This window comes from Larus michahellis, chromosome Z (genome assembly GCF_964199755.1).
Source record: "Larus michahellis chromosome Z, bLarMic1.1, whole genome shotgun sequence".
Taxonomy (NCBI): Eukaryota; Metazoa; Chordata; class Aves; order Charadriiformes; family Laridae; genus Larus; species Larus michahellis.
Window position 1 is genome coordinate 4,865,147 of NC_133930.1, and position 7,223 is coordinate 4,872,369.

Consider the following 7,223-nt stretch of genomic DNA (forward strand, 5'->3'; position numbering starts at 1 on the left):
TGATGATGTACGCTCCCAAAATTAATGGTTCCTCCAATGCACACACATCACTCCCCTCCCCTGCCCGCCTGCTCTGGAGCCCCACTGTCTTTGCTATCCAGCCTGACCTGCTCCCAAGGGTCATCTTCTCAGTTTATGCAACTGCAAGAGTGCAGAACTTCTATCTGGAAACCCACTGGGATAGGAGTGGAGCAGGAGTTTGTGAAGAGCGGGTTGTAAATGGTTGGTGGGTAGAGTAGGGTGTAAAAAAAGCTCTACACTGACATGGAAATTAGGTGCCAAGTTTAGGCACAAGTTTAGACTCTCTTTCTGTAGGTGGATGCTCTGAATGCTGGAGTCCTGGGTAGCAAACAGCTCATCTCTTTCAGTTGCAAATTTTTCAAGATACTGGTTTAAAACGTTGCTGCTATTAGGCGTGAAGAAATGCTTGGAAGTGAACTAGCTGGCCAAGGCAATACATACCAAGGACCATGATGATGAGTTGCCGTCTGGCATAATTCCATTCACTAGTGTAGAGGTGGCCATTGGTGTCCAGCATAGGAAATGTCTCTGAGGCCCCGAGAAATGCCGGGTAGTTATATCTGTTACAAAACCCAATGAAAAAGAAGGTCAAAGAAAAGCCAAGTGCATTCATCTGGCTGGGTCCCCTTGTTTGGATTTGTGTTCCCTGCCCTTTTTTCACTCTGCACTATCGCTTTTCTTATCAACAATGGCCATTTCTCTTGGCTGGCCTGAATGCCTGTGGAAATGAGATCGAGTCGCAAGCATCTAGGGGACCTCCACTGGAAATCATTCTTTTCACCATCATGATCCTAGTGCCAATTACTTACTATGGCCAGCTGGCTCCCAAGATAATCTGCACTTTGTCTGGAAATCACTGGCCTCTGGTATGGTTGTCTTCAGCTTCAGACACCTTCAAATCCTCTCCTCTCTCCCTGTTGCGTGCATCTGTGCTGGAGAAGGGGGTACCAGTTCTGCCTGGCTCTTCTGCAAAGCTCTCCGCCTCACGCCATGAGTCTGCACCTCAAGGCTGCTTGTTTTTCTGCTCCTCCGCAGCGTTGTAGGCTGGATCAGCTGTATTGAAACATCCTGAAACATTAGAAGGTTTTGGAAGCCTGAGGTTAACTGTATCACTGTATTTCAGGACCGGAGAGGAAATTGCAACTCAAACAATTCTAAATTTCAGCTTCAAAGTCCTCTACTGTTTTCCTGGCTCCAGGGAAAAGCCCAAATCCAAAGAAGAGGCTTATTTTCCAGACCTACATCAAGACAGCGGGATCCTCATAAGAATGACATCGCTGGCCAAACTTGACACATTTTTATGCTAGAAGGCAAGGTGTTTTTCTGCTGCTTCACCCACTTTTGCAATTTCAGAGTCAGCTCACTTAACTTCCCTGCATCTCATCTCAGCTTAGTAGAGTCTCACGCCCTTTCCCCTGCCTTTGCCTTGATGGTAGGGGTGTGAGTCTCACCCAGGGCATCCCTGCTTTCAAGGAAATAACTCACTCTCACAAACCTATACATTATAGGAGATGAATGTGTTGGGTATTAGCAAAGAGCAGAATACTATAATAGTTCCAACAAGAAACTCTTTCAGCATGTGAATCCCAGCAATTACTATTTTCTTGCCAGGTAGTTCTTAGTAGAAGTGGAAGTTGCTGTACCTAAGATGGGTTGCGGCTCTGATCAACAAGAGAAAGAGGACTGGCAGCATCCAGAAATGAAACAGCAGACGCTAGTAAGAACCAAAAAATGAATAATCAGTGCAAGGGACAGCGGTAGAGTTACCTCTGGCTGTGGGGTTTTGTGATGCAGTGCTACAGACCAGCATTTTTATGGACGCTGAAAAGGAAAGGAAAGATGAAAGGAAAATAAAAAATATGTAATGTCTGCTGGATAACTCAATTTTTGGGAATGGAAAATGTCCTAAACAGGATTTAATTTACACAAGTGAAATAAACTCACTCATCTACAGTAAGAAACCATCACTGGCTGATAGTTTGTCGTCGTCTTTGCCTTTCTGTTTTTCTCCACAGCCAGGAAGTCGCTGCCCGGTTTCTGGCTGAGTGGTTTTGCAGAGAAGAGATCTGTGGATGGCGGAGCGACAGAGCTGTCACCCCTCAGTTGAAAGGAGGGCTGTGCAGTGGGGTCAGGTGCAGGCTGGGCTGCCCTGGAGGGAAGGGAAACAGACTCCAGGTCATCCTAGTTGCATGTGTCAGGGGTGTCTCTGTCTCTCTGTCTTTGCCTTTCCCAGTTCAGTGCACAGCACAATTTGATTTGCAGCGGCAGAGATGTGCTCATTTTGGGTGGGTGAGGTAGCTGGATGTTTTTGGAAGGGGTCCACACGTACTTGGTGCTTCACCTCTGCTGTGCTGAGTGAAGCTGAATGTTTTGGCACCATGAATTTGGGTCTCCCTCAACTCTCTATGCAAAGGACTGTGCTGTGAGGGGTCTGGAGCACAAGTCTGGTGAGGAGCGGCTGAGGGAGCTGGGGGTGTTCAGCCTGGAGAAAAGGAGGCTGAGGGGAGACCTTCTCGCTCTCTGCAGCTCCCTGAAAGGAGGGGGTAGCCGGGGGGGGTTGGTCTCTGCTCCCAAGGAGCAAGAGATAGGACAAGCGGCCTTAAGTTGCACCAGGGGAGATTTAGACTGGGTGTTAGGAAAAATGTTTACACTGAAAGGGTTATTAAGCCTTGGAACAGGCTGCCCAGGGCAGTGGTTGAGTCACCATCCCTGGAGGTATTTAAAAGACCAGTAGGCATGGTGCTTAGCGATATGGTTTAGTGGTGGTTTTTGTCAGAGTTAGGTTGATGGTTGGACTTGATGATCTGAAAAGTTCATTCCAACCTGGGGGATTCTATGATTCTATGATGTGAGGATGCAGCTCTACGACAGCTTAAGCTGCTGAATTCAGTAATTGAGTGTGCTCAGGAGCTGCTGAGCTGTAGTCAGAGGTGCCCAAACTCATTCCCGGGGAAAATGTGGTGGAAGAACCACAGCTCTTCCCACAGAGTTAACCCATGTCTTCTCATTGCGCCGTCGGGATGTGTGAATTCCAGCTGTAGCAACAGCTGCAGGAGTTTGTAAAAGACCCCCTGAGAACTGTAAAATCAACTGCAATCAAGGGTTTGTTTCCTGTTTGAGCTCCTTCCTTCTTCCAAATTAAAACACACCTGTCTGTTGAAGGGGAATCTATGGGGCAGTGTTTGTCGAACAGATCTCACCCTCAGAGTGGTGCCGTTTCTGTAACCCTGGCAAATGTGATCCACAAAATCCCAAGTCAGTCTACAGTGCTGGGGAACGCGTCTGTCATTGCAGACTGGATATATTCGGCATGGACAAAACACAGCGCAACTTCCCAGCAGCTAGAGATTTTAGGGGCTTCTCTTATTTGGACATATAATCATAGGTTGGTTAGAGTTGGAAGGGACCTTGAAGATGGTCTAGTTCCAACCCCCCTGCTATGGGCAGCGACACCTCCCACTAGACCAGGTTACTCACAGCCCCGTCCAACCTGGCCTTACATGTTGTAAAATTTGGTGGTTTTCAGCCTGTGGTGAGGTCCTGTGTTGCTGGAGTACCCCTCTGGAGCATAAAGCCCTCCCTGATGTTGGCTGGTGGCTGACAGCTGGTGCTGGCTGGCTCCATGCGCTGGCTGCTGGCGGTTTGGGAGGGACCCACCTGCTCTCCCCGTGTCTGACAATTTCACCATCCTGTTTGCACCGATCTGTAGTTGGAGGTATGGGAAGAAGAGGTGTTGACATTGCAGAAGGGCTGAAACATGGCAATCCTTGTTTTAAGCTCAGAGCAGTATTGAACAGAGCCAGGAGGGAAAGGCCCGGGCTCTGCTGCAGAGCGGCTTGGGCAGCTTAATTAAGAGCGGAGGCCAATGAGGAAACCTGCTCAGTGGCAGCAGACTTTAACCCGTTGCACTTCGCTGCCTCTTGCTTCCCATACAGGGCGGCAGATGCATCGCTCCATCGCCGTTTGAAAACAGGGTAGCGCATTTTCCAGTCCTGCGTCTTTGGGTGTCCTCCCTGGGCTGAGAGGTGTCACCATCTCCTGTAGTGCTCTCCCTCTGTACTGCTGTTTCTGTCTGCTCTGGACCCCGGTAGGACATGAGGGGGCCTCAAAAAAGGTCACCAGGTGAAGGAATCAGGTGGTAAACACCACACTTTGGCAACTAGGATGCTCAGGTGTGGACGGCAGACCTCTGCCAAGACTAATGTCCATGGAGAAGACAAATCCTTCCCCTCCACATTCCCTCAGCACAGCTTTGCTAATTGTTCATGAAGAGTAATTAACGGGTAAGTCGTTCTGCAGTCATCAGTACCCAAGCCAGGACATCTAAAGCATTTCGCTCAGCTTTTTCTGTAGGAGGTTCTGTGACTGATCTTACTGACAGAAGCACCTATGTCTGTGTGAGAAGAGCTGTGAATGCCCTATCAAAGAGACAAATTGGGTTTTTATTTTTGTTGTTGTTGGGTTCTTTGGGGGTTTTTTTGGGTTCTTTTAGGGGGTATGGAGCAAATAGAACAGTAAGAAAAATGACATTTGGAGCAATAAAGTAAGCATTTTTCTTAGAGCCACATGGTATATGTCGTGATATTACACGATTGCCCTAGACGGTCACGTCTGTTCACTGGGGAGTTCTCTTGCAATTCCTTCGTATTCCTTAGTCTGCTCCCATTTGCCACTGAAGTTCAGATTTTGAAGGCAAATTCTCAGGAGGTTGTTTTTATAGATGCAACTGCTAGGCCAGGCATTGATTTGTACAGGAATATTTATTTCATTTGAGCTGAGTGGAGTGACCGCTGTAGCTACAGAAGTGGCTTTGGTTTTTAGGCTTTTCTGTTTTTTATGGGCACATTTGTTTTATGTTAGATCTCTGGGAACTGTCTAAAAATAATTAGTCCCATTGAAAACTGTGCATTTTCTTTCTGTTAGTGAATATTTTCTGTAGAACTTGATAGACAGCAGGCTGTTGGGGCTACCATTGATAACTTCGGTTACTGCTTTTATTGTCTACTGTTTTCTTCCAGAAGACACTTGATTTGTCTTGGTTGTTTTCAAGAATTATTAGTACTGGCTATAGTTACTCAGATCTTTTGATTAGATGGAGACTTAAAGCTGTTTATACCCTATTTTTTATGGATGGCTTCAACTCCTGAAATTGCTTTACTAATTGATTTTAGGATGGATTTGCTTGTGGCTGAGGAATTAATGTCTTCGGTGGCTTTTATATGACAAATTCTTTCCAATAGCCATATTGTGCTTGGACTTCATTCTTATTTATAAGAAAACAAATAATATGCTTGGCATAACTAACCACCGTCGAGGTTTTTCTTCAAAAATATAGTTCCAGCGTTATTATATAGTATTTTTGTAATTTTATGTTGTTACCATTCTAATCTTTCTCTAATGCTGGATTGTGTATGAGCTAAATTGAACTGTGCAAAGCGGATGATTGGATATAAGAAAGAAATCTTTTTTATGCTGAGGGTGGTGAGACACTGGCCCAGGTTGCCCGGAGAGGTGGGAGATGCTCCATCCCTGGAAACATTCAAGGTCAGGCTGGACAGGGCTCTGAGCGACCTGATCTAGTTGAAGATGTCCCTGCTCATGGCAGGGGGTTGGACTAGATGGCCTTGAAAGGTCCCTTGCAACCCAAACCATGATTCTATGATTCTATGAATGGGTCCTGCTGGCTATGTGTTGCCTCATATGTTCTTCTCCCTTTCTTTGTTTCTCTACAGCAGCAGTAACATTGGGATGTCCCTGATCTTGCAGTCCCTAGGGACCATACGAGACTGCTTCTTTACTGGTGGTGGGTTGCTGGCATCATGGCTCAAAGGGCAGCTCTGCAGCCTTGTTCTCCTCCAGCTCTCCACTTCCTTCCCTGCCTGCTGACACCTCTTCTGTAGATGTGGTGCTGAGGGACATGGTTCTGTGGTAACTTGGCAGTGCTAGGTTAATGGCTGGACTTGACGATCTTCTTCCAACCAAAGCGATTCTCTGATTCTATTCTATGATTCTGGTGGTGCCTTTGCTTTTTCTGGCCTCACCATGCGGGAATAAGCAGTTGCACATGCAGCCTACAAATGCCCTTTAGTGCTGTCAGAGATCACAAATCCGTTTGCAGCAGTCCTCTGTGACAGCTTTAAGGCTTAACCGCCTTTGTGCAGTGGCTGGGTCACGGGTTGCTTTTTGCAAAGAATTGGTTTCTCCTACTTTAGTGGTTCTCATCTCTTGCTCTTGTGTTACAGAAATACAGCTGTGCCCTGGGGCTCCTGCTGCTTGTCAGAGCTCAGCAGCTCCAGGAGGCTGCTGGGATTTGCATGGGAGGTCTTGACCACTGTAGCGCATTTGCTTTTCTGCTTGCTGCAGTTGTACGTCTGTCAGATCTTCCTCCCTCTAATAGAGATAGGTCAGGTATTGAGCTGTGCTCAGTCCCATCCCTCTTAGTTTGCCCTGGGCCAACAAAAGTCTCATGGCTAAACGTATCAGTCTTTTATTTATCTCCAAGACAACTTGTGGCATGTGGGAATGCCAGCTCGTTCCCTTGGTGCTTTCCTGGAGGGCTTTCCTGAAATGGTGCAGAGGTGAGACACAGGTCCTCAAGTCTGAGAGTGGACCAGGTTATAATGGCTACAAAGCTCAGTGAATCCCTAAATTTTCAATGACAGGGTTATCTTGGCTACTGAAATGTGGACTTATCTGCATGTGTGAGGGTGTCCTGCCAGGTGGAATCTCAAATCTGTCATCATCCAGATAGGGGAGGAAGTAGAACCTAAATTTTATTGAGGTCCCTGGAATGGCCTAACCTGTTTAAAAAGCACCTCAACATACTTATATGGCATCATAGTTTTGTCTCCCAGTTTGACGTCAATCTTGGGTGCTCCTTCTAGGGGACATTTAGAGGAGCTGGCAGTTGCTGGTGCTGCTGGTCTTTTGCTCATAAAGGCATAAACGGTCCTGTGAGCAGCACCCAGGCTCACCCATTTTTAAAAAGGTCCATGCGCCGGGTGAGAACTGGGTGAGACCTGCTCAAAGACCCTCAAATGCATCTGCAAAACAACCCCGCACCAAAAGGTAGAAAGGAGAGTGGTCTGTATGTTTGTGGTTGCATAGTCTCTTTGCATATGAAATCCTCAAATCCTTTGGATCTGTGATTTTAAACTGACCATGTGACATGACTTTAGAATGTGGAAGCTTTTCTATCAGTC